The sequence below is a fragment of the Leuresthes tenuis genome, unplaced genomic scaffold (genome assembly GCF_036924035.1).
Source record: "Leuresthes tenuis unplaced genomic scaffold, fLeuTen1.0.hap1 SCAF_2, whole genome shotgun sequence".
Taxonomy (NCBI): domain Eukaryota; kingdom Metazoa; phylum Chordata; class Actinopteri; order Atheriniformes; family Atherinopsidae; genus Leuresthes; species Leuresthes tenuis.
Window position 1 is genome coordinate 33,761,270 of NW_027325356.1, and position 26,255 is coordinate 33,787,524.

General features: G+C 41.0%; 4 non-coding genes across 4 annotated transcripts; 2 read left to right on the plus strand and 2 right to left on the minus strand.

The window, feature by feature from the left end:
- Positions 1 to 3,088: 3,088 nt before the first annotated feature.
- Positions 3,089 to 3,202, minus strand: LOC140302626 (U5 spliceosomal RNA). Its single transcript, XR_011915079.1, has one exon. It is a non-coding gene; the product is annotated as a U5 spliceosomal RNA (small nuclear RNA).
- A 411-nt stretch (positions 3,203 to 3,613) lies between these two features.
- Positions 3,614 to 3,796, minus strand: LOC140302541 (U2 spliceosomal RNA). Its single transcript, XR_011915002.1, has one exon. It is a non-coding gene; the product is annotated as a U2 spliceosomal RNA (small nuclear RNA).
- A 21,425-nt stretch (positions 3,797 to 25,221) lies between these two features.
- On the plus strand, positions 25,222 to 25,404 carry LOC140302535 (U2 spliceosomal RNA). Its single transcript, XR_011914997.1, has one exon. It is a non-coding gene; the product is annotated as a U2 spliceosomal RNA (small nuclear RNA).
- A 412-nt stretch (positions 25,405 to 25,816) lies between these two features.
- LOC140302624 (U5 spliceosomal RNA) lies at positions 25,817 to 25,930 on the plus strand. Its single transcript, XR_011915077.1, has one exon. It is a non-coding gene; the product is annotated as a U5 spliceosomal RNA (small nuclear RNA).
- The last annotated feature ends 325 nt before the right edge of the window (positions 25,931 to 26,255 follow it).

Below are 26,255 nucleotides of genomic sequence, written 5' to 3' on the forward strand. Positions count from 1 at the left end.
GTTGTCCCTGATTGGCTCAATCTTAACAAATCAAAGGTAGAAAATCCGCAGTATCTGAACTTGGTGTTAGTTATCACTGCTCAATAGCCTGTATCAGAATTGCAAAAATGAAAACATTAGGTCCACGCTTGGTATCCAGATCCTGAAACATCTCCATGAGCAGGATTTTTTTTTAACTGATCTGTTGAATAGTTATACTCATGACACTGTTAAAATCCCAGATGAAGATCTAGCACTTGACCATTTTTGTAAATCTTCTATTTCCATAGTTGATAAACACGCCCCTTTTAAAAAGTATAGAACTTAGAACAGGTCTAGTCCCTGGCTTTCGTCAGAACTGTCTCATTTACTTAAAATATAAATAAACCTTGGATGCTAGCTGGGCATATGAGGGACCCGGGTCATTGCCTTGCTTTTAGGAAGCTTAGAAATAAAGGTACAGCAGAAATAAGAAAGGCCAAGTCTGATCATTATCTAAATTTGATTCCCAGAGCTTACTCAGATTTCAGAAAAGTCTGTCCTACTGCTCCTGTTTTTAATTAGACTTCTATGCCTTCGCAGTCGCAGCTTTGTCACTCCTTTTAAGCTTATTGTATGTTCTAAATGTTGTTTTAATCGTGTCTTCAAAAGTTTTTTGTTTTTACTGTCTCAGCTATTGTATATTAGATTATTTTCTCCATTTATCTCGAAGTTTAAATAAATGTTATTACTAGTGTGGCACTTTCTATGTCAAGGGGACAGTGGTGGTACTCTGTATGGTTATTTTAGTCACACCCTATGTTCTCATGTTAGCCGTTGTTTTCTTCACTGAGGTTGAGATGAACCCCCTCCTGTTGAGAGAATTCCCCTTTGTAGTCAGACTTTTGCCTCAGAAAACAGTGGTGGGTAACTAATCTTTCCCTACTTCTGAAGGTCGTGGTACAATGTGATAAGTGAATCCAAGAAGTCCTTCAGCTGCTGTGGGTGATGTAAGTAGTACCTGAAATGGACCTTCCCCCCATTGGGCTGGACCAGTTCTTTTTCTTTATCACTTTGATGATGATCCAGTCCCCGGGTTTTACTGTCTTCAGAGATTCCTTCACCGGTTCACCTGGAACAGACTAAACAGAAGAGATCTCTCTACTTGTTAATATTTGTATACTGCTAAGGTTTCTTCTCTTTTTCTTTTTTTCTTCATCATGTCAGTTGATGACTGTGTTTTGACTGTGGGAGTACAAATGGTCTTCCATACCTTTTCTCAAATGGAGTTCATCTTGTGCTAGTTGGAGGATGCATTTTTAGGATGGTAAACAGTAAACCCAATATTTCCCATTTCTTCCATGATTTTTTTCAGTCTTGACTTAATTATTCCATTGTGTCTCTCCACGAAACCTGCTGATTGTGGATGATATGCACAGTCGTTTCTAAGGTCTATTTTAAGTTCTTTGCCATCAGTGAGATGACGTTGTTTACAAAGTGTGTCAAATTATCACTGAAGATCTTTTCAGGAATTTCAAATCTAGAAATGATTTATTTTACCCGTGCTTTTGCTACTGAGAGTGCATCTGCTTGTGCACATGGAAATATTTCAGTCCATTTGGTAAAAACCTCTGTTGTCACTGAGCAGAATCGTTTCCCTTAACATTAATTTAGTTCAATGAAATCTACACAATAATGAAATAATGAAATCCAAACAAATATGTTGAAAAAGATACACTGGCTTAGGGAATCATCTTCGTTTTGGTCTTAGATTGCCCTGTTGATTGTATTTTGCACATATTTGACCTGCTAGACAAAACTTTATTCATTTACTTATTCTAAAAAGAAATTATTTTAGACCTGGAACGATCCATCTTTTAGTACTGAAGAAGCCAAAAGTGAAGGGAGGGAAAGCAGTACCAGATCTGTATTTGTTTTTAGGAAGTGTCTTTACCTCTGTCCAATTAAAGTGTGCAATTAACCCATCCAAAAACCCAGCGGCAGCTGCAATGGCAAGATTATGGATGGGGGCCTACATGAGAAGATTACGACTTTTACCATCAGACCTGAAAGTACCTGTGTCTTTTAATCTAACAGAAAGTTATGCTTTTATAAAGACATTTTTAAACCATTTTAATTTAGAACAAGAAGATGTACAAGTTTTAACGTGCCATCGATCTTTGCTCTCTGTTGTGCAGGAGCGGGCCCCAGTGAGTCCAGTGCGTGGGCTCACTCTTGGCGAGCCCTCAACAGTTTGGCGCAGGGTGAACCTTTCAGCTCTTCTGAACAGACTTTGGGATTTGTCATGGATGGTGGCTCATGAGATTTTCTCCGTCAGATCTGTCATGCACTCCAGGGGTATGTCGGCGACGGCCACCTGCCCCCGTCCAGGTTGTGGCGCGCCTGAGACGGTGAGGCATTTCTTCTGGGAGTGCAGTGCTGCTGTGGACTTGTGTGCAACAGCCGACTCCTTAAATTTCCCGTACTTATCAGCAAGAGAGGTCCTGTCAGCACAACTGGTGCTTTATGGGGTGAGTCAAAATCAGAACCTCAGGAAAGAGGAATTTGTCAAAAGGTGGCTCACCCTGGCCGCCATCAAAGACGCCATATAGACCTCAAGAAACTTTCTGGTAAGAAGGCACAAGCAGATTTCCCCACGTGGCTGTGATCCAGATGGCAGTAGCAACAGCCCAAGAGGCTGAAGCTGGAAGCGGCAGGCCAAAGACGCAGCCACAAAGAAGCATCGCCTCTGTGCTCACTCCGACGAAGGAGCCGGAGTCACACGAAAAAAAGGTCCAAGCAATAGCAGTGGATCACTTGATCTTAGCCAAAAGGCAGAGAAGCAATAACTGTCCACTGGTTCACGTCCGAGGGCCCTTCCTGGCACAATGCGCACTTGTAGCGGTGTTCTTTTTATGGCCATAGCTGGCCAGAGTGTCACTTTGCACCTCCGCCCACCCGCTGCACTGAGCACTCTTCAGCCCTTAAATGGCATAACTTTGCACTCCCGCACGCTCCAGCGAGCACCATTCAAGCAACATCGGCACAGTCGCAACAAGTAAGGCGACTCTACTCAGAGAAGTCACTCTGCACATTAACAAGATTTCTTTTGCACAGACAGAAAGGGCTTCACCTGCTAAGGTAAAGCCTGCCAAAAATAGAAACAACTCATTAGTGCTGCTCTCCACGGAAGTGTTTAGTAAAAGGTGAAAGACTTGTACGTTATGAAGAGAAACCAGAGTACGATTATCCGTCACTGCGGGAGCAGGTCATCAGGCTAGTTGGCATAGCCACCTTCCCCATGGTGAGCTTTGCTTGGTTGAGACGCTTGCTCCCCCCCCTTTCTCCTCGGCTGACCAAGTAGGAACAATCAGGCCCTATTCGATGGCTGCCTTGTCTTTTACTCTGTGCAAAAGACAAGGCAGCCACAAACACCACGGGAACACCTGATTGAGGCTTTTTTCTGACCGCTAATTCGGTGTCACGTTTCTTTCAAGCAATTCTCCCGGTTAGCCCGCACTTGGCTCGCTCCCAGAGCCGTGTTAAAGTCTATTTCGCATTCACTCTCTTTTCTCAGCAGATTAAAAGAAAGTTTCATCTTGGGCTCCCGGAAACTTCCATCCTGCACCGCTGTTTGCTTTTTCACAAGAGCAGAGAAGAGCGCACCGTTCCCAGCGGCACTGCAGTACCGGGTCGATGCTAAGAGTGAATGGAGAAGGCTCCTTTTTCAACTTCTATTCCTAAAAATCCATTTAATATGTAGTCCTCGTATAGAGGACATATCAGATATTAAACTGAGTCTTTATGGTGTTATTTCACACATTAACACTTAAGGTACCTCATACAGTGGCTGTGATATGGTTACTTAACAAAATATCTTTACCAGACATCTCTCCTACATAACTGTTCTTCTTTCACAGCCACACCTTGTTGTCGAGAGATGTGCTACACTTAATCCATCCACACTGCTACCTACCCCACAGATGGAAAGCCTCATGATTGCATGTCAGAAATAACCATCAGTGTTTTACCCAGGCCAGACTTAACTGATACAACGTTGTACTTTGTAGAATGAGAAAGAACTTCTTCAGCAATAAGCATCTCTCGACATATGACGAAATACAGATTTTGCTATAAAATTAATTCCTTCTATCAGCCTGACTTAAAACTGTTTGTCCTCCTTATTTATCCACTTCAAATCGAGTTTCAACAATTAAAAAAATGTTGTAGTTTGAGAAAGAACAACTTAATCTTCAGCAATCAGTATAAAAAGAGGGTAAGAAAAGGTGCAAATGCCAACCATACATCACTAAAAGGTGGAGCGGAAGTATTCGGCTGCAAGTAGGTGTGAATGTCCGACCATAATTTGTAAAAAGCGGGTAAGAAAAGGTTCAAATGCCCGACTATATATTAACAAAAGCGGCAGAAGAGGTCTTCGGATGAGAGTGGGTGAGAATTTCCAACCATAATCTATAAAATGCGGTGAAAAAAAAGGTGTGAATGCCCCATAGAACAATAAAAGGTGGAGCGGAAGTGTTCGGCTGCAAGAAGGTGTGAATGTCCGACTATATTTGGTGAAAAGCAGGTTAAGTAAGGTCTGAATGCTTAACCTTACATCATCAAAAGCGAGATCAGAGGTGTTTGGCTGCAAGAAGGCCATAGTTTACCAAAAGCGGGTAAGGTGCGAATGACCGACTAAATATCAACAAAAGTGGGGGCGGAGGTCTTCGGATGCAAGTGGGTGTGAATATCCCACCATACAAGTATGGTGGAGAGGAAGCTGTGAATGGCCGACCATAGTAAAAATCGAGTGAGAAAAGGTGCGAATGTCAAACCATACATGATCAAAACAGGGAGCTGAGGTCTTTGGCTGCGACAAGGTGTGAATGTCCACCCATAATTAATGAAAAGCGGGCAACAAGTAGGGTCGAATGCCCAACCATACATCATCAAAAGCAGGAGAGGATGTGTTCGGCTACATACGGTTTGAATATCCGACCATAGTTTGTGGCGGGTAAGAAAAGGTTTGAATGCCCGAACATACACCATTAAATGAGGGAGCGGAGGTGTTCCGCTGTAAGAAGGTGTAAATGTCCACCAATAATTCCTGAAAATTGGTTAAAAAAAAGGTGGGAATGCCCAACCATACATCATCAAAAGCAGGAGTGGATGTGTTCGGCTACAAGAAGGTTTGAACGTCCAACCAAAGTTTTAAAAAAGCAGTTAAGAAAAGGTTCGAATATCCAAGCAAACATAATCAAAAGCGGGAGCAGAGCTGTTCGACTGCAAGTAGGTGTGAATGTAAGATCATAATTTGCAAAAAGCTGATGAGAAAGGGTGAGAATGCCCGACTATACACCATCAAATGCGGGAGCGGAGTTGTTCGGCTGTGAGTAGGTGTGAATCTCCGACCATAATTGCTGAAAAATGTGTTATAAAAGGTAAGAATGCCGGTCCATACATCATCAAAAGCGGGAGAGGTGGTGTCCGGCTGCAAGTAGGTGGGAATGTCCAGCCATAATTACTCACAAATGGGTAAGAAAAGGTAGTATTGCCAGACCATACATGATCAAAACAGGGAGCGGAGGTGGATCAGCTGCAAAAAGGTGTGAATGTTCGAGTAAAGTTTGTAAAAAGCGGGTATGACATGGTGCGAATGCCCGACAATGTATGATCAAAAGAGGGAGTGGAGGTGTTCAGCTGCAAGAAGGTCTGAATGTCCATCAATAATTGCTAGAGAACATGAAAGAAATTTTTCGAGAATCAAACCGCACATGATCATAAGTGGGAGAGGAGGTGTTCAGCTGCAAGAAGATGTGAATGTCCACCCATAATTCCTGAAAAATGGGTAAAAAAAAAGTGCGAATGCCCAACCATACATCATCAAAAGCAGGAGTGGATGTGTTCCGCTACAAGAAGGTGTGAATGTCCGACCATAGTTTCTAAAAAGCGGGTAAGAAAAGGTTCGAATGCCCGAACATACACCATCAAAAGAGGGAGCGGAGGTTTTCCGCTGTAAGAAGGTGTGAATGTCCGACCATAGTTGGTTAAAAGTGGGTAAGAAAAGGTTAAAATACCCGACTGTACACAATCAATAGAAGGGGGGGAATTGTTCGGCTACAAGAAGGTGTGAACGTCCGACCAAAGTTTGTAAAAAGCAGTTAAGAAAAGGTTCGAATGTCCAACCAAACATAATCAAAAGCGGGAGCAGAGCTGTTCGACTGCAAGTAGGTGTGAATTTCCACAACGTTGTTCTTTGTTGAAATTGATCTAGACATTGATAAATATGATGGACAAAGCAGTTTCCACTTGGTTTGAGTGAAGGAATTCATTTTATACATAAAATCCCAAATCGTGCAGAACGTATGAAAACCAGCTTATTCTCGGATTCCTCGTCTTTCAGTATTGCACTTTCTTCTACTGCAAAATACAATGTTTTTTTTGTTGAAGTCAATCTAGACATTGATAAATATGAAGGATAAAGCAGTTTTAACTTGGTTTGAGTGAAGGAATTAATTTTATACATAAAATCCCAAATCATGCAGAACGTATGAAAAGAAGCTTGTTCTCGGATTCCTGATCCTCCAGTGTTGCACTTTCCTATACTGCAACATCCAATGTTGTTCTTTGTTGAAGTCGATCTAGACATTGATAAATATGAAGTTAAAAGCCGTTTTAACATAGTTTGAGTGAAGGAATTCATTTTATAGATAAAATCCAAAATCATACAGAACTCATGAAAGTAAGCTTATTCTCGGATTCCTGAAACTTTAGATTTGCTCTTTCTTTTACTGCAAAGTCCAATGTTGTTTTTTTTTGTTTAAATCTTTCTAAACATTGATAAATATGAAGGACAAAGCAGTTTTAACATAGTTTGAGTGAAGGAATTCATTTTATACAAAAAATCCCAAATCATGCAGAACGTATGAAAACCAGCTTATTCTTGGATTCCTGATCCTTCAGTGTTGCTCTTTCTTCTACTGCAAAATACAGTGTTGTTCTTTGTTGAAGTCGATCTAGACATTGATAAATATGAAGGACAAAGCAGTTTTCACTTGGTTTGAGTGAAGGAATTCATTTTATACATAAAATCTCAAATCTTGCAGAACGTATGAAAATAAGCTTATTCTCGGATTCCTGATCCTTCAGTGTTGCTCTTTCTTCTTCTGCAAAGTACAACGTTGTTTTTTTGTTTAAATCTTTCTAGACGTGGTAAATATGAACGACAAAACAATTTTAACATAGTTTGAGTGAAGGAATGCATTTTATAAGCAAAATCCCAAATCACGCAGTCGAACAGCTCTGCTCCCGCTTTTGATTATGTTTGGTTGGATATTCGAACCTTTTCTTAACTGCTTTTTACAACCTTTGGTCGGACTTTCACACCTTCTTGTAGCCCAACAATTCCCCCCCCTTCTATTGATTGTGTACAGTCGGGTATTTTAACCTTTTCTTACCCGCTTTTTACCAACTATGTCGGACATTCACACCGTCTTACAGCGGAACACCTCCGCTCCCTCTTTTGATGGTGTATGTTCGGGCATTCGAACCTTTTCTTACCCGTTTTTTACAAACTATGCTCGGACATTCAAACCTTCTTGTAGCCGAACACATCCACTCCTGCTTTTGATGATGTATGGTTGGGCATTCGAACCTACTTGTTGCCCGCTTTTCATTAATTATGGGTGGACATTCACACCTTGTCGCAACCAAACACCTCCGCTACCTGTTTTGATCATGTATGGTTGGACATTTGCACCTTTTCTCACCCGCTTTTTGCAAACTATGGTCGGCCATTCACAGCTTCCTCTCCACCATACTTGTATGGTGAGATATTCACACCCACTTGCATCCGAAGTCCTCCGCCCCCACTTTTGTTGATATTTAGTCGGTCATTCGCACCTTACACACTTATGGCAAACTATGGCCTTCTTGCAGCCAAACACCTCTGATCTCGCTTTTGATGATGTAAGGTTGGGCATTCAGACCTTGTTTCACCTGCTTTTCTCCAAATATAGTCGGACATTCACACCTTCTTGCAGCCGAACACTTCCGCTCCACCTTTTAGTGTTCTATCACACCTTTTTTTTCACCGCATTTCATAGATTATGGTTGGAAATTCTCAATCACTCTCATCCAAAGACCTCTCCTCCCGCTTTTGTTAATATATTTGAACTTTAGTCGGACATTCACACCTTCTTGCAGCTGAACCACCTCCGCTTCCCTGTTTTGATCATGTATGGTCTGGCAATACTACCTTTTCTTAGCTGTTTGTGAGTAATTATGGCTGGACATTCACACCTACTCACAGCCGAACACCACCTCTCTCGCTTTTGATGATGTATGGACCGGAATTCTTATCTTTTCTAACACATTTTTCAACAATTATGGTCGGAGATTCACACCTACTCACAGCCGAACAACTCCGCTCCCGCATTTGATTGTGTATAGTCGGGCATTCTCACCCTTTCTCATCAGCTTTTTGCAAATTATGATCTTACATTCACACCTACTTGCAGTCGAACAGCTCTTCTCCCGCTTTTGATTATGTTTGCTTGGATATTCGAAACTTTTCTTAACTGCTTTTTAAAAACTTTGGTTGGACGTTCAAACCTTCTTGTAGCCGAACACATCCACTCCTGCTTTTGATGATGTATGGTTGGGCATTCCCACCTTTTTTTTAACCATTTTTCAGGAATTATTGGTGGACATTCACACCTTCTTACAGCGGAACACCTCCGCTCCCTCATTTAAATGGTATATGTTCGGGCATTCGAACCTTTTCTTACCCGCTGTTTACAAACTATGGTCGGACATTCAAACCTTATGTAGCCAAACACATCCACTCGTGCTTTTGATGATGTATGGTTGGGCATTCGAACCTACTTGTTGCCCGCTTTTCATTAATTATGGGTGGACATTCACACCTTGTCTCAGCCAAACACCTCCGCTCCCTGTTTTAATCATGTATGGTTTGACATTTGCACCTTTTCTCACACGCTTTTTACTATTGTCGGCCATTCACAGCTTCCTCTCCACCATACTTGTATGGTGGGATATTCACACCCACTTGCATCCGAAGACCTCCGCCCCCATTTTTGTTGATATTTAGTCGGTCATTCGCACCTTACCCGCTTTTGGCAAACTATGGCCGTCTTGCAGCCAAACACCGCTGATCTCGCTTTTGACGATGTAAGGTTGGGCATTCACATCTTGCTTCACCTGCTTTTCACCAAATATAGTCGGACATTCACACCTTCTTGCAGCCGAACACTTCCGCTCCACCTTTTAGTGTTCTATCACACCTTTTTTTTCACCACATTTCATAGATTATGGTTGGAAATTCTCAACCACTCTCATCCGAAGACCTCTCCTCCCGCTTTTGTTAACATATTTGAACTTTGGTCGGACGTTCACACCTTCTTGCAGCCGAATACCTCCGCTTCCGCTTTTGATGGTGTATATTCGGGCATACGAACCTTTTCTTACCCGCTTTTTACAAACCATGGTCGGACTTTCACACCTTCTCTTAGCTGAAAAAATCTGCTCCCTCTTTTGATTGTGTACAGTCGGGTATTTTAACCTTTTCTTACCCGCTTTTTACCAACTACGGTCAGACATTCACACCTTCTTACAGCGGAACACCTCCGCTCCCTCTTTTGATGGTGTATGTTCGGGCATTCGAACCTTTTCTTACCCGCTTTTTACAAACTATGGTCGGGCATTCAAACCTTTTTGTAGCCGAACACATCCACTCCTGCTTTTGATCATGTATGGTTGGACATTCGCACCTTTTCTCACCCGCTTTTTCTCATAGACTATTCTACCATCAACAACTTGGAAACCATAATCGACTCTCTAGATGCAGAAAAAGCATTTGATGGAGTGAACTGGAAATTTTTATTCGCAACATCGCAAATTCGGGTTTGTGTCACACTTCATCAACTGGATAAGGATATTATATAGCTCCCCAAATGCAAGTATCAGGACAAATGATCAAACTTCTCCAAGCTTCAGTCTGCAGAGAGGTACAAGACAGGGTTGCCAACTTTCTCCCTCACTTTTTGCTCTTTTCATCAAACCTTTAGCAGCTGCTATCAGACAAGATAGAAATATTAAAGGCATCCAACCCCAAAATATTGAGCATAAAATAAGTATTTATGCTGATGATGTATTACTTTTCCTTCAGAACTCACAGACGTCTCTCACTCACACGATCACACTCATAAATAAATTCTCTGCACTTTGTGACTACTCTATCAACTGGTCTAAGACCACAGTTCTGCCCATTAACTGTAGGGTCCAGAATATACCTGCGATCACTTTACAGTCAGGAAATATTAGATATTTAGGCATAAACATTTCCTCCAGGCTCTCAGAGCTAACAAAGCTAAATTATGTGCAATTATTAAAGAGAGTAGAGGACGAGCTCTCTCGTTGGAAGTCCTTACCTATATCACTTATGGGGAGAGTTACAACCATTAAAATGATGATACTACCAAAAGTTAACTATTTGTTCTCAATGATCCCCATAAAACCATCTGCTACTTGGTTTAAGTCACTAGATTCATGCATCTCCAAATTTCTGTGGAAAAAAACCCCACCACGTATTAGTTTAAAAACCCTACAGAAGACCAAGGACAGTGGTGGATTAGATTTACCTAATTTTCAGCACTATTCCTTAGCCAATAGGTTACAATATATATCAAAATGGTTTAAACCTTGTTGTTGTCACAGTTCCCAGAGACGTTGTAATCGTTGAGGATTCTATATTCACCCCCTCATTAGAGGCACGTGTTGCAGATTGATGACACCGAATCTTCTTCTCTGTTCATTGCTGGCATCATTCCCAGCATCGTAAGTGTTCGTGGCATTGTTAGCCTCTTCTTTTGGATCTTGATATCGAGCATCCTTTTGTATTTCTGGTTTGTCAGTCCTCTCTCTTCGTTCACCGGAGTCTTCGTCTCTTTGTCCTTGAGTTTGGTGATTTTTTCTTCTTTTGATGCCTTGACACAGTGTGACAGGTGATACCACGTGGGAGATCCTTTAACTTGGACTGCTCTCCCCGTGCTGCGAAATGGCTGTGGTGCTCAAATGGTCTCTCCTTCATCATATACACAGTTATTTATACATCACCTTCCACCATGAAGCGTTGTCCCTTTTTGTTTCTCTCTTTGTTCTTAAAATGTTGTTATGCATGTCTAAACCAATCCATTAAATTAGATCATTTTGGCAGTAAAGCGATCTACAATGTGCTTGGTCGCAAAGCTGCTCACCTGTGGTAAACAGCTCTTCAGAAAGGCATTCTTCAATTGATTTCACTAATTTTATGTAATAATTTTTGATTTCCTACAAAACTACACTTCTTCTCCCATCTGTCTGAGTATTTAATATTGTCTGGGTCCCGTTAAAACATGTATTTTTCCCATCTAATTCCTTGTTTGCTTTAAAACAAGTATTCCCCGTTTTCTATCCCTTCAGTAACCAACCAGTTTGTATGGAGTACACTGGAGCAACTTGACTGATCAGTAAAACACTGCTTTTGTTGTCACCGCAAGGCTTCCCCCGTCGGTTGTTTCACTGAGACACTACTGAGTAACTACAACTCAACACAGTTTATACACATAACATTCAAATACATACTAACAAACAAACAAACAATTATTTATCGCAATTTTCTCATCTCTGTTTGAACGTACACCCAGGTAAATATTCCTGTAGTCTTGTCATACCGACTATGGACCCATTCATTGTTTAACTTCACTGTTTTGCAAATCCTAATTGAATATTACACATTGACATTGAACTTTACTGGATAAGCAGGTCTTCATTGCATTCAGCAGCCTATATGTGAGCATCTATGTGTAAGCTGTTCTTCTTTGCATTTATCAGCAGCAAGCAATTCTTCATTGCACATGCATATGAAAATAGTACAACAATTCCAATGCGTTAGCGAAACCTTCTATATCAGGAGTGTCCATCATGATGCTGGGAATAGAACCTCTTTCCCAGAATAGTTCATTACTCAACTGATCATAACTCCGCAATGAGCACATTTCAAAGTATCATTCCTCTACATGTATTCAAAAATCTATGTGTAAATGTTTAATAATTCTTATATTTGTTGATGTCATTCTGTGTGCATGTGGCCTAAACCCAATCTCTGTGTGGCAATTTTAATTTAAACAAGTTGAACTCTGCCTCTGATCATTTAAAAAAGGTGTGTACCAATATCAACCTTTCTCAGGTAATTACTGATCCTATAAAACCAATCTTAAGAGATCCTTCAAGGTTGTCCCTGATTGGCTCAATCTTAACAAATCAAAGGTAGAAAATCCGCAGTATCTGAACTTGGTGTTAGTTATCACTGCTCAATAGCCTGTATCAGAATTGCAAAAATGAAAACATTAGGTCCACGCTTGGTATCCAGATCCTGTAGTCGCAGCTTTGTCACTCCTTTTAAGCTTATTGTATGTTCTAAATGTTGTTTTAATCGTGTCTTCAAAAGTTTTTTTGTTTTTTTTGTCTCAGCTATTGTATATGAGATTATTTTCTCCATTTATCTCCAAGTTTAAATAAATGTTATTACTAGTGTGGCACTTTCTATGTCAAGGGGACAGTGGTGGTACTCTGTATGGTTATTTTAGTCACACCCTATGTTCTCATGTTAGCCGTTGTTTTCTTCACTGAGGTTGAGATGAACCCCCTCCTGTTGAGAGAATTCCCCTTTGTAGTCAGACTTTTGCCTCAGAAAACAGTGGTGGGTAAATAATATTTCCCTACTTCTGAAGGTCGTGGTACAATGTGATAAGTGAATCCAAGAAGTCCTTCAGCTGCTGTGGGTGATGTAAGTAGTACCTGAAATGGACCTTCCCCCCATTGGGCTGGACCAGTTCTTTTTCTTTATCACTTTGATGATGATCCAGTCCCTGGGTTTTACTGTCTTCAGAGATTCCTTCACCGGTTCACCTGGAACAGACTAAACAGAAGAGATCTCTCTACTTGTTAATATTTGTATACTGCTAAGGTTTCTTCTCTTTTTCTTTTTTTCTTCATCATGTCAGTTGATGACTGTGTTTTGACTGTGGGAGTACAAATGGTCTTCCATACCTTTTCTCAAATGGAGTTCATCTTGTGCTAGTTGGAGGATGCATTTTTAGGATGGTAAACAGTAAACCCAATATTTCCCATTTCTTCCATGATTTTTTTCAGTCTTGACTTAATTATTCCATTGTGTCTCTCCACGAAACCTGCTGATTGTGGATGATATGCACAGTGGTTTCTAAGGTCTATTTTAAGTTCTTTGCCATCAGTGAGATGACGTTGTTTACAAAGTGTGTCAAATTATCACTGAAGATCTTTTCAGGAATTTCAAATCTAGAAATGATTTATTTTACCCGTGCTTTTGCTACTGAGAGTGCATCTGCTTGTGCACATGGAAATATTTCAGTCCATTTGGTAAAAACCTCTGTTGTCACTGAGCAGAATCGTTTCCCTTAACATTAATTTAGTTCAATGAAATCTACACAATAATGAAATAATGAAATCCAAACAAATATGTTGAAAAAGATACACTGGCTTAGGGAATTATCTTCGTTTTGGTCTTAGATTGCCCTGTTGATTGTATTTTGCACATATTTGACCTGCTAGACAAAACTTTATTAATTTATTTATTATAAAAAGAAATTATTTTAGACCTGGAACGATCCATCTTTTACTTTTTATGGAACTCCAAATGGGAAAGGTTGAGGAGGGAAGTAGTGAAGAAGCCAAAAGTGAAGGGAGGGAAAGCAGTACCAGATCTGTATTTGTTTTTAGAAAGTCTCTTTACCTCTGTCCAATTAAAGTGTGCAATTAACCCATCCAAAAACCCAGCGGCAGCTGCAATGGCAAGATTATGGATGGGGGCCTACATGAGAAGATTACGACTTTTACCATCAGACCTGAAAGTACCTGTGTCTTTTAATCTAAGAGAAAGTTATGCTTTTATAAAGACATTTTTAAACCATTTTAATTTAGAACAAGAAGATGTACAAGTTTTAACGTGCCATCGATCTTTGCTCTCTGTTTTGCAGGAGCGGGCCCCAGTGAGTCCAGTGCGTGGGCTCACTCTTGGCGAGCCCTCAACAGTTTGGCGCAGTGTGAACCTTTCAGCTCTTCTGAACAGACTTTGGGATTTGTCATGGATGGTGGCTCACGAGATTCTCCCAGTCAGATCTGTCATGCACTCCAGGGGTATGTCGGCGACGGCCACCTGCCCCCGTCCAGGTTGTGGCGCGCCTGAGACGGTGAGGCATTTCTTCTGGGAGTGCAGTGCTGCTGTGGACTTGTGTGCAACAGCCGACTCCTTAAATTTCCCGTACTTACCAGCAAGAGCGGCCCTGTAAGGACAACTGGTGCTTTATGGGGTGAGTCAAAATCAGAACCTCAGGAAAGAGGAATTTGTCAAAAGGTGGCTCACCCTGGCCGCCATCAAAGACGCCATATGGACCTCAAGAAACTTGCTGGTAAGAAGGCACAAGCAGATTCCCCCCGTGGATGTGATCCAGATGGCAGTAGCAACAGCCCAAGAGGCTGCAGCTGGAAGCGGCAGGCCAAGGACGCAGCCACAAAGAAGCATCGCCTCTGTGCATGCCCCATAGAACAATAAAAGGTGGAGCGGAAGTGTTCGGCTGCAAGAAGGTGTGAATGTCCGAATATATTTGGTGAAAAGCAGGTGAAGTAAGGTCTGAATGCTTAACCTTACATCATCAAAAGCGAGATCAGAGGTGTTTGGCTGCAAGAAGGCCATAGTTTGCAAAAAGCGAGTAAGGTGCGAATGACCGACTAATTATTAACAAAAGTGGGGGCGGAGGTCTTCGGATGCAAGTGGGTGTGAATATCCCACCATACAAGTATGGTGGAGAGGAAGCAGTGAATGGCCGACAATAGTATAAAGCGTGTGAGAAAAGGTGCAAATGTCAAACCATACATGATTAAAACAGGGAGCGGAGGTGTTTGGCTGAGACAAGGTGTGAATGTCCACCCATAATTAATGAAAAGCGGGCAACAAGTAGGTTCGAATGCCCAACCATACATCATCAAAAGCAGGAGTGGATGTGTTCGGCTACATAAGGTTTGAATGTCCGACCATAGTTTGTAAACAGCGGGTAAGAAAAGGTTCGAATGCCCGAACATATACCATTAAATGAGGGAGCGGAGGTGTTCCGCTGTAAGAAGGTGTGAATGTCCACCAATAATTCCTGAAAAATGGTTAAAAAAAAGGTGGGAATGCCCAACCATACATCATCAAAAGCAGGAGTGGATGTGTTCGGCTACAAGAAGGTTTGAACGTCCAACCAAAGTTTTTAAAAAGCAGTTAAGAAAAGGTTCGAATATCCAAGCAAACATAATCAAAAGCGGGAGCAGAGCTGTTCGACTGCAAGTAGGTGTGAATGTAAGATCATAATTTGCAAAAAGCTGATGAGAAAGGGTGAGAATGCCCGACTATACACAATCAAATGCGGGAGCGGAGTTGTTCGGCTGTGAGTAGGTGTGAATCTCCGACCATACTTGTTGAAAAATGTGTTAGAAAAGGTAAGAATGCCGGTCCATACATCATCAAAAGCGAGAGAGGTGGTGTTGGGCTGCAAGTAGGTGTGAATGTCCAGCCATAATTACTCACAAACGGTTAAGAAAAGGTAGTATTGCAAGACCATACATGATCAAAACAGGGAAGCGGAGGTGGTTCAGCTGCAAGAAGGTGTGAATGTGAATTTAAGGAGTCGGCTGTTGCCAACAAGTCCACACCAGCACTGCACTCCCAGAAGAAATGCCTCACCGTCTCAGGCGCGCCACAACCTGGACGGGGGCAGGTGGCCGTCGCCGACATACCCCTGGAGTGCATGACAGATCTGACTGGGAGAATCTCGTGAGCCACCATCCATGACAAATCCCAAAGTCTGTTCAGAAGAGCTGAAAGGTTCACACTGCGCCAAACTGTTGAGGGCTCGCCAAGAGTGAGCCCACGCACTGGACTCACTGGGGCCCGCTCCTGCACAACAGAGAGCAAAGATCGATGGCACGTTAAAACTTGTACATCTTCTTGTTCTAAATTAAAATGGTTTAAAAATGTCTTTATAAAAGCATAACTTTCTGTTAGATTAAAAGACACAGGTACTTTCAGGTCTGATGGTAAAAGTCGTAATCTTCTCATGTAGGCCCCCATCCAGAATCTTGCCATTGCAGCTGCCGCTGGGTTTTTGGATGGGTTAATTGCACACTTTAATTGGACAGAGGTAAAGAGACTTCCTAAAAACAAATACAGATCTGGTACTGCTTTCCCTCCCTTCACTTTTGGCTTCTTCAGTACTTCCCTCCTCAACCTTTCCCATTTGGAGTTCCATAAAAAATAAAAGATGGATCGTTCCAGGTCTAAAATAATTTCTTTTTAGAATAAGTAAATGAATAAAGTTTTGTCTAGCAGGTCAAATATGTGCAAAATACAATCAACAGGGCAATCTAAGACCAAAACGAAGATAATTCCCTAAGCCAGTGTATCTTTTTCAACATATTTGTTTGGATTTCATTATTTCATTATTGTGTAGATTTCATTGAACTAAATTAATGTTAAGGGAAACGATTCTGCTCAGTGACAACAGAGGTTTTTACCAAATGGACTGAAATATTTCCATGTGCACAAGCAGATGCACTCTCAGTAGCAAAAGCACGGGTAAAATAAATCATTTCTAGATTTGAAATTCCTGAAAAGATCTTCAGTGATAATTTGACACACTTTGTAAACAACGTCATCTCACTGATGGCAAAGAACTTAAAATAGACCTTAGAAACCACTGTGCATATTATCCACAATCAGCAGGTTTCGTGGAGAGACACAATGGAATAATTAAGTCAAGACTGAAAAAAATCATGGAAGAAATGGGAAATATTGGGTTTACTGTTTACCATCCTAAAAATGCATCCTCCAACTAGCACAAGATGAACTCCATTTGAGAAAAGGTATGGAAGACCATTTGTACTCCCACAGTCAAAACACAGTCATCAACTGACATGATGAAGAAAAAAAGAAAAAGAGAAGAAACCTTAGCAGTATACAAATATTAACAAGTAGAAAGATCTCTTCTGTTTAGTCTGTTCCAGGTGAACCGGTGAAGGAATCTCTGAAGACAGTAAAACCCAGGGACTGGATCATCATCAAAGTGATAAAGAAAAAGAACTGGTCCAGCCCAATGGGGGGAAGGTCCATTTCAGGTACTACTTACATCACCCACAGCAGCTGAAGGACTTCTTGGATTCACTTATCACATTGTACCACGACCTTCAGAAGTAGGGAAAGATTATTTACCCACCACTGTTTTCTGAGGCAAAAGTCTGACTACAAAGGGGAATTCTCTCAACAGGAGGGGGTTCATCTCAACCTCAGTGAAGAAAACAACGGCTAACATGAGAACATAGGGTGTGACTAAAATAACCATACAGAGTACCACCACTGTCCCCTTGACATAGAAAGTGCCACACTAGTAATAACATTTATTTAAACTTGGAGATAAATGGAGAAAATAATCTCATATACAATAGCTGAGACAGAAAAAACAAAAAACTTTTGAAGACACGATTAAAACAACATTTAGAACATACAATAAGCTTAAAAGGAGTGACAAAGCTGCGACTGCGAAGGCATAGAAGTCTAATTAAAAACAGGAGCAGTAGGACAGACTTTTCTGAAATCTGAGTAAGCTCTGGGAATCAAATTTAGATAATGATCAGACTTGGCCTTTCTTATTTCTGCTGTACCTTTATTTCTAAGCTTCCTAAAAGCAAGGTAATGACCCGGGTCCCTCATATGCCCAGCTAGCATCCAAGGTTTATTTATTTTTTAAGTAAAGAAGACAGTTCTGACGAAAGCCAGGGACTAGACCTGTTCTAAGTTCTATACTTTTTAAAAGGGGTGTGTTTATCAACTATGGAATTAGAAGATTTACAAAAATGGTCAAGTGCTAGATCTTCGTCTGGGATTTTAACAGTGTCATGAGTATAACTATTCAACAGATCAGTTAAAAAAAAATCCTGCTCATGGAGATGTTTCAGGATCTGGATACCAAGCGTGGACCTAATGTTTTCATTTTTGCAATTCTGATACAGGCTATTGAGCAGTGATAACTAACACCAAGTTCAGATACTGCGGATTTTCTACCTTTGATTTGTTAAGATTGAGCCAATCAGGGACAACCTTGAAGGATCTCTTAAGATTGGTTTTGTAGGATCAGTAATTACCTGAGAAAGGTTGATATTGGTACACACCTTTTTTAAATGATCAGAGGCAGAGTTCAACTTGTTTAAATTAAAATTGCCACACAGAGATTGGGTTTAGGCCACATGCACACAGAATGACATCAACAAATATAAGAAATATTAAACATTTACACATAGATTTTTGAATACATGTAGAGGAATGATACTTTGAAATGTGCTCATTGCGGAGTTATGATCAGTTGAGTAATGAACTATTCTGGGAAAGAGGTTCTATTCCCAGCATCATGATGGACACTCCTGATATAGAAGGTTTCACTAACGCATTGGAATTGTTGTACTATTTTCATATGCATGTGCAATGAAGAATTGCTTGCTGCTGATAAATGCAAAGAAGAACAGCTTACACATAGATGCTCACATATAGGCTGCTGAATGCAATGAAGACCTGCTTATCCAGTAAAGTTCAATGTCAATGTGTAATATTCAATTAGGATTTGCAAAACAGTGAAGTTAAACAGGGTCCATAGTCGGTATAACAAGACTACAGGAATATTTACCTGGGTGTACGTTCAAACAGAGATGAGAAAATTGCGATAAATAATTGTTTGTTTGTTTGTTAGTATGTATATGAATGTTATGTGTATAAACTGTGTTGAGTTGTAGTTACTCAGTAGTGTCTCAGTGAAACAACCGACGGGGGAAGCCTTGCGGTGACAACAAAAGCAGTGTTTTACTGATCAGTCAAGTTGCTCCAGTGTACTCCATACAAACTGGTTGGTTACTGAAGGGATAGAAAATGGGGAATACTTGTTTTAAAGCAAACAAGGAATTAGATAGGAAAAATACATGTTTTAACGGGACCCAGACAATATTAAATACTCAGACAGATGGGAGAAGAAGTGTAGTTTTGTAGGAAATCACAAAATTATTACATAAAATTAGTGAAATCAATTGAAGAATGCCTTTCTGAAGAGCTGTTTACCACAGATGAGCAGCTTTGCGACCAAGCACATTGTAGATCGCTTTACTGCCAAAATGATATAATTTAATGGATTGGTTTAGACATGCATAACAGCATTTTAAGAACAAACAGAGAAACAAAAAGGGACAACGCTTCATGGTGGAAGGTGATGTATAAATAACTGTGTATATGATGAAGGAGAGACCATTTGAGCACCACAGCCATTTCGCAGCACAGGGACAGCAGTCCAAGTTAAAGGATCTCCCACGTGGTATCACCTGTCACACTGTGTCAAGGCATCAAAAGAAGAAAAAATCACCAAACTCAAGGACAAAGAGACGAAGACTCCGGTGAACAAAGAGAGAGGACTGACAAACCAGAAATACAAAAGGATGCTCGATATCAAGATCCAAAAGAAGAGGCTAACAATGCCACGAACACTTACGATGCTGGGAATGATGCCAGCAATGAACAGATAAGACGATTCAGTGTCATCAATCTGCAACACGTGCCTCTAATGAGGGGGTGAATATAGAATCCTCAACGATTACAACGTCTCTGGGAACTGTGACAACAACAAGGTTTAAACCATTTTGATATATATTGTAACCTATTGGCTAAGAAATAGTGCTGAAAATTAGGTAAATCTAATCCACCACTGTCCTTGGTCTTCTGTAGGGTTTTTAAACTAATACGTGGTGGTTTGTTTTTCCACAGAAATTTGGAGATGCATGAATCTAGTGACTTAAACCAAGTAGCAGATGGTTTTATGGGGATCATTGAGAACAAATAGTTAACTTTTGGTAGTATCATCATTTTAATGGTTGTAACTCTCCCCATAAGTGATATAGGTAAGGACTTTGTATTGTATTTTGCAGTAAAAGAAAGAGCAACACTAATGGTTCAGAAATCCGAGAAAAAGCTTTTCGTGAGTTCTGCATGATTTGGGATTTTGCTTATTAAATGCATTCCTTCACTCAAACTATGTTAAATTGTTTTGTACTTCATATTTACCATGTCTAGAAAGATTTAAACAAAAAAACAACGTTGTACTTTGCAGTAGAAGAAAGAGCAACACCGAAGGATCACGAATCCGAGAATAAGCTTCTTTTCATACGTTATGCATGATTTGAGATTTTATGTATATAATTAATTCCTTCACTCAAACCAAGTGAAAACTGCTTTGTCCTTCATATTTATCAATGTCTAGATCGACTTCAACAAAGAACAACATTGTATTTTGCAGTAGAAGAAAGAGCAACACTGAAGGATCAGGAATCCGAGAATAAGCTTGTTTTCATACGTTCTGCATGATTTGGGATTTTATGTATAGAATGCATTCCTTCACTCAAACTATGTTAAAATTGTTTTGTCCTTCATATTTACCATGTCTAGAAAGATTTAAACAAAAAAACAACGTTGTACTTTGAAGTAGAAGAAAGAGCAACACTGAAGGATCAGGAATCCGAGAATAAGCTTATTTTCATACGTTCTGCATGATTTGAGATTTTATGTATAAAATGAATTCCTTCACTCAAACCAAGTGAAAACTGCTTTGTCGTTCATATTTATCAATGTCTAGATTTACTTCAACAAAGAACAACATTGTATTTTGCAGCAGAAGAAAGAGCAACACTGAAGGATCAGGAATCCGAGAATACGCTTGTTTTCATACGTTCTGCATGATTTGTGATTTTATGTATAAAATGAATTCCTTCACTCAAATTATGTTAAAACGGCTTTTACCTTCATATTTATCAATGACTAGATAGATTTAAACAAAAAACAACATTGGACTGTGCAGTAAAAGAAAGAACAAATCAAAAGGTGCAGGAATCCGAGAATAAGCTTATTTTCATGAGTTCTGCACGATTTCGGATTTTACTATAAAATGAATTCCTTCACTCAAACTATGTTAAAATTGCTTTTAACTTCATATTTATCAATGTCTAGATCGACTTCAACAAAGAACAACATTGGATTTTGCAATAGAAGAAAGAGCAACACTGAAGGATCAGGAATCCGAGAATAAGCTTATTATCATACGTTCTGCATGATTTGGGATTTTATGTATAAAATGAATTCCTTCACTCAAACCAAGTGGAAACTGCTTAGTCCTTCATATTTATCAATGTCTAAATTGATTTCAACAAGGAACAACGTTGTATTTTGCAGTATAGGAAAGTGCAACACTGGAGGATCAGGAATCCGAGAATAAGCTTCTTTTCATACGTTCTGCATGATTTGGGATTTTATGTATAAAATTAATTCCTTCACTCAAACCAAGTTAAAACTGCTTTGTCCTTCATATTTATCAATGTCTAGATCGATTTCAACAAAGAACAACGTTGTGGACATTCACACCTACTTGCAGTCGAACAGCTCTGCTCCCGCTTTTGATTATGTTTGGTTGGATATTCGAAACTTTTCTTAACTGCTTTTTACAAACTTTGGTCGGACGTTCACACCTTCTTGCAGCCGAACACCTCCACTTCCACTTTTGATGGTATATATTCGGGCATTCAAACGTTTTCTTACCCGCTTTTTACAAACCATGGTCGGACTTTCACACCTTCTTGTAGCCGAACAATTCCCCCCCTTCTATTGATTGTGTACAGTCGGGTATTTTAACCTTTTCTTACCCGCTTTTTACCAACTATGGTCGGACATTCACACCTTCTTACAGCGGAACACCTCCGCTCCCTCTTTTGATGGTGTAGGTTCGGGCATTCGAACCCTTTATTACCCGTTTTTTACAAACTATGCTCGGACATTCAAACCTTCTTGTAGCCGAACACATCCACTCCTGCTTTTGATGATGTATGGTTGGGCATTCGAACCTACTTGTTGCCCGCTTTTCATTAATTATGGGTGGACATTCACACCTTGTCGCAGCCAAACACCTCCGCTCCCTGTTTTGATCATGTATGGTTGGACATTTGCATCTTTTCTCACCCACTTTTTGCAAACTATGGTCGGCCATTCACAGCTTCCTCTCCACCATACTTGTATGGTGAGATATTCACACCCACTTGCATCCGAAGACCTCCGCCCCCACTTTTGTTGACATTTAGTCGGTCATTCGCACCTTACCCGCTTATGGCAAACTATCGCCTTCTTGCAGCCAAACACCTCTGATCTCGCTTTTGATGATGTAAGGTTGGGCATTCAGACCTTGCTTCACCTGCTTTTCACCAAATATAGTCGGACATTCACACCTTCTTGCAGCCGAACACTTCCGCTCCACCTTTTAGTGTTCTATCACACCTTTTTTTTCACCGCATTTCATAGATTATGGTTGGAAATTCTCAACCACTCTGATCCGAAGACCTCTCCTCCCGCTTTTGTTAATATATTTGAACTTTAGTCGGACATTCACACCTTCTTGCAGCTGAACCACCTCCGCTTCCCTGTTTTGATCATGTATGGTCTGGCAATACTACCTTTTCTTACCCGTTTGTGAGTAATTATGGCTGGACATTCACACCTACTTGCAGCCGAACACCACCTCTCTCGCTTTTGATGATGTATGGACCGGCATTCTTACTTTTTCTAACAAATTTTTCAACAATTATGGTCGGAGATTCACACCTACTCACAGCCGAACAACTCCGTTCCCGCATTTGATTGTGTATAGTCGGGCATTCTCACCCTTTCTCATCAGCTTTTTGCAAATTATGATCTTACATTCACACCTACTTGCAGTCGAACAGCTCTGCTCCCGCTTTTGATTATGTTTGCTTGGATATTCGAACCTTTTCTTAACTGCTTTTTAAAAACTTTAGTTGGACGTTCAAACCTTCTTGTAGCCGAACACATCCACTCCTGCTTTTGATGATGTATGGTTGGGCATTCCGACCTTTTTTTTAACCATTTTTCAGGAATTATTGGTGGACATTCACACCTTCTTACAGCGGAACACCTCCGCTCCCTCATTTAATGGTGTATGTTCGGGCATTCGAACCTTTTCTTACCCGCTGTTTACAAACTATGGTCGGACATTCAAACCTTATGTAGCCGAACACATCCACTCCTGCTTTTGATGATGTATGGTTGGGCATTCGAACCTATTTTTTGCCCGCTTTTCATTAATTATGGGTGGACATTCACACCTTGTCGCAGCCAAACACCTCCGCTCCCTGTTTTAATCATGTATGGTTTGACATTTGCACCTTTTCTCACACGCTTTTTACTATTGTCGGCCATTCACAGCTTTCTCTCCACCATACTTGTATGGTGGGATATTCACACCCACTTGCATCCGAAGACCTCCGCCCCCATTTTTGTTGATATTTAGTCGGTCATTCGCACCTTACCCGCTTTTGGCAAACTATGGCCTTCTTGCAGCCAAACACCTCTGATCTCGCTTTGGTTGATGTAAGGTTGGGCATTCAGATCTTGCTTCACCTGCTTTTCACCAAATATAGTCGGACATTCACACCTTCTTGCAGCCGAACACTTCCGCTCCACCTTTTAGTGTTCTATCACACTTTTTTTTCCCCCGCATTTTATAGATTATGGTTGGAAATTCTCAACCACTGTCATCCGAAGACCTCTCCTCCCGCTTTTGTTAATATATTTGAACTTTAGTCGGACATTCACACCTACTTGCAGCCGAACAACTCCGCTCCCGCATTTGATGGTGTATAGTCGGGCATTCTCATCCTTTCTCATCAGCTTTTTGCAAATTATGATCTGACATTCACACCTACTTGCAGTTGAACAGCTCTGCTCCCGCTTTTGATTATGTTTGGTTGGATGTTCGCACCTTTTCTTAACTGCTTTTTACAAACTTTGGTTGGACGTTCACACCTTCTTGTCGCCGAACACATCCACTCCTGCTTTTGATGATGTATGGTTGGGCATTCGCACTTTTTTTTTTACCCATTTTTCAGGAATTATGGGTGGACATTCACACCTTCTTGCAGCTGAACACCTCCTCTCCCTCTTTTGATCATACATTGTCGGGCATTCGCACCTTGTCTTACCCGCTTTTTACAAACTTTAGGCGGACATTCACATCTTTTTGCAGCTGAACCACCTCCGCTCCCTGTTTTGATCATATATGGTCTGGCAATACTACCTTTTGTTACCCATTTGTGAGTAATTATGGCTGGACATTCCCACCTACTTGCAGCCGAACACCACCTCTCCCGCTTTTGATGATGTATGGACCGGCATTCTTACCTTTTATAACACATTTTTCAGCAATTATGGTCGGAGATTCACACCTACTCACAGCCGAACAACTCCGCTCCCGCATTTGATGGTGTATAGTCGGGCATTCTCACCCTTTCTCATCAGCTTTTTGCAAATTATGATCTGACATTCACACCTACTTGCAGTCGAACAGCTCTGCTCCCGCTTTTGATTATGTTTGGATGGATATTCAAACCTTTTCTTAACTGCTTTTTAGAAACTTTGGTCGGACGTTCACACCTTCTTGCAGCTGAACACCTCCGCTTCCGCATTTGATGGTGTATAGTCGGGCATTCTCACCCTTTCTCATCAGCTTTTTACAAATTATGGTCGGACATTCACACCTACTTGCAGCCGAATACTTCCGCTCCACCTTTTAGTGATGTATGGTTGGCATTTGCACCTTTTCTTACCCTCTTTTTATACTGATTGCTGAAGATTAAGTTGTTCTTTCTCAAACTACAAATTTTTTTTAATTGTTGAAACTCGATTTGAAGTGGATAAATAAGGAGGACAAACGGTTTTAAGTCAGGCTGATAGAAGGAATTAATTTTATAGCAAAATCTGTATTTCGTCATATGTTGAGAGATGCTTATTGCTGAAGAAGTTCTTTCTCATTCTACAAAGTACAACATTGTATCAGTTAAGTCTGGCCTGGGTAAAACACTGATGGTTATTTCTGACATGCAATCATGAGGCTTTCCATCTGTGGAGTAGGTAGCAGTGTGGATGGATTAAGTGTAGCACATCTCTCGACAACAAGGTGTGGCTGTGAAAGAAGAACAGTTATGTAGGAGAGATGTCTGGTAAATATATTTTGTTAAGTAACCATATCACAGCCACTGTATGAGGTACCTTAAGTGTTAATGGGTGAAATAACACCATAAAGACTCAGTTTAATATCTGATATGTCCTCTATGTGAGGACTACATATTAAATGGATTTTTAGCAATAGGAGTTGAAAAAGGAGCTTGCTCCGTTCACTCCAAGCATCGACCCGGTACTGCAGTGCCGCTGGGAACTGTGCGCTCTTCTCTGCTCTTGTGCAAAAGCAAACAGCGGTGCAGGATGGAAGTTTCAGGGAGCCCAAGATGAAACTTTCTTTTAATCTGCTGAGAAAAGAGAGTGAATGCGAAGTGGACTTTAACACGACTCTGGGAGCGAGCCGAGTGCGGGCTAACCGGGAGAATTGCTTGAAAGAAACACGACACCGAATGAGCGGTCAGAACAAAGCCTCAATACGGTGTTCCCGTGGTGTTTGTGGCTGCCTTGTCTTTTGCACAGAGTAAAAGACAAGGCAGCCATCGAATAGGGCCCGATTGTTCCTACTTGGTCAGCCGAGGAGCAAGGGGGGGGGAGCAAGCGTCTCAACCAAGCAAAGCTCACCATGGGGAACGTGGCTATGCCAACTAGCCTGATGCCCTGCTCCCGCAGTGATGGATAATCGTACTCTGGTTTCTCTTCATAACGTAAAAGTCTTTCGCCTTTTACCAAACACTTCCGTGGAGAGCAGCACTAATGAGTTGTTTCTATTTTTGGCAGGCTTTACCTTTGCGGGTGAAGCCCTTTCTGTCTGTGCAATAGAAATCTTGTTACTGTGCAGAGTGACTTCCCTGAGTAGAGTCGCCTTACTTGTTGCGACTGTGCCGATCTTGCTTGAATGGTGCTCGCTGGAGCGTGCGGGAGTGCAAAGTTATACCATTTAAGTGCTGAAGAGTGCTCAGTGCAGCGGGTGGGCGGAGGTGCAAAGTGACACTCTGGCCACCTATGGCCATAAAAAGAACACCGCTACAAGTGCGCATTGTGCCAGGAAGGGCCCTCGGACCTGAACCAGTGGACAGTTATTGCTTCTCTGCCTTCTGCTATTGCTTGGACCTTTTTTTCG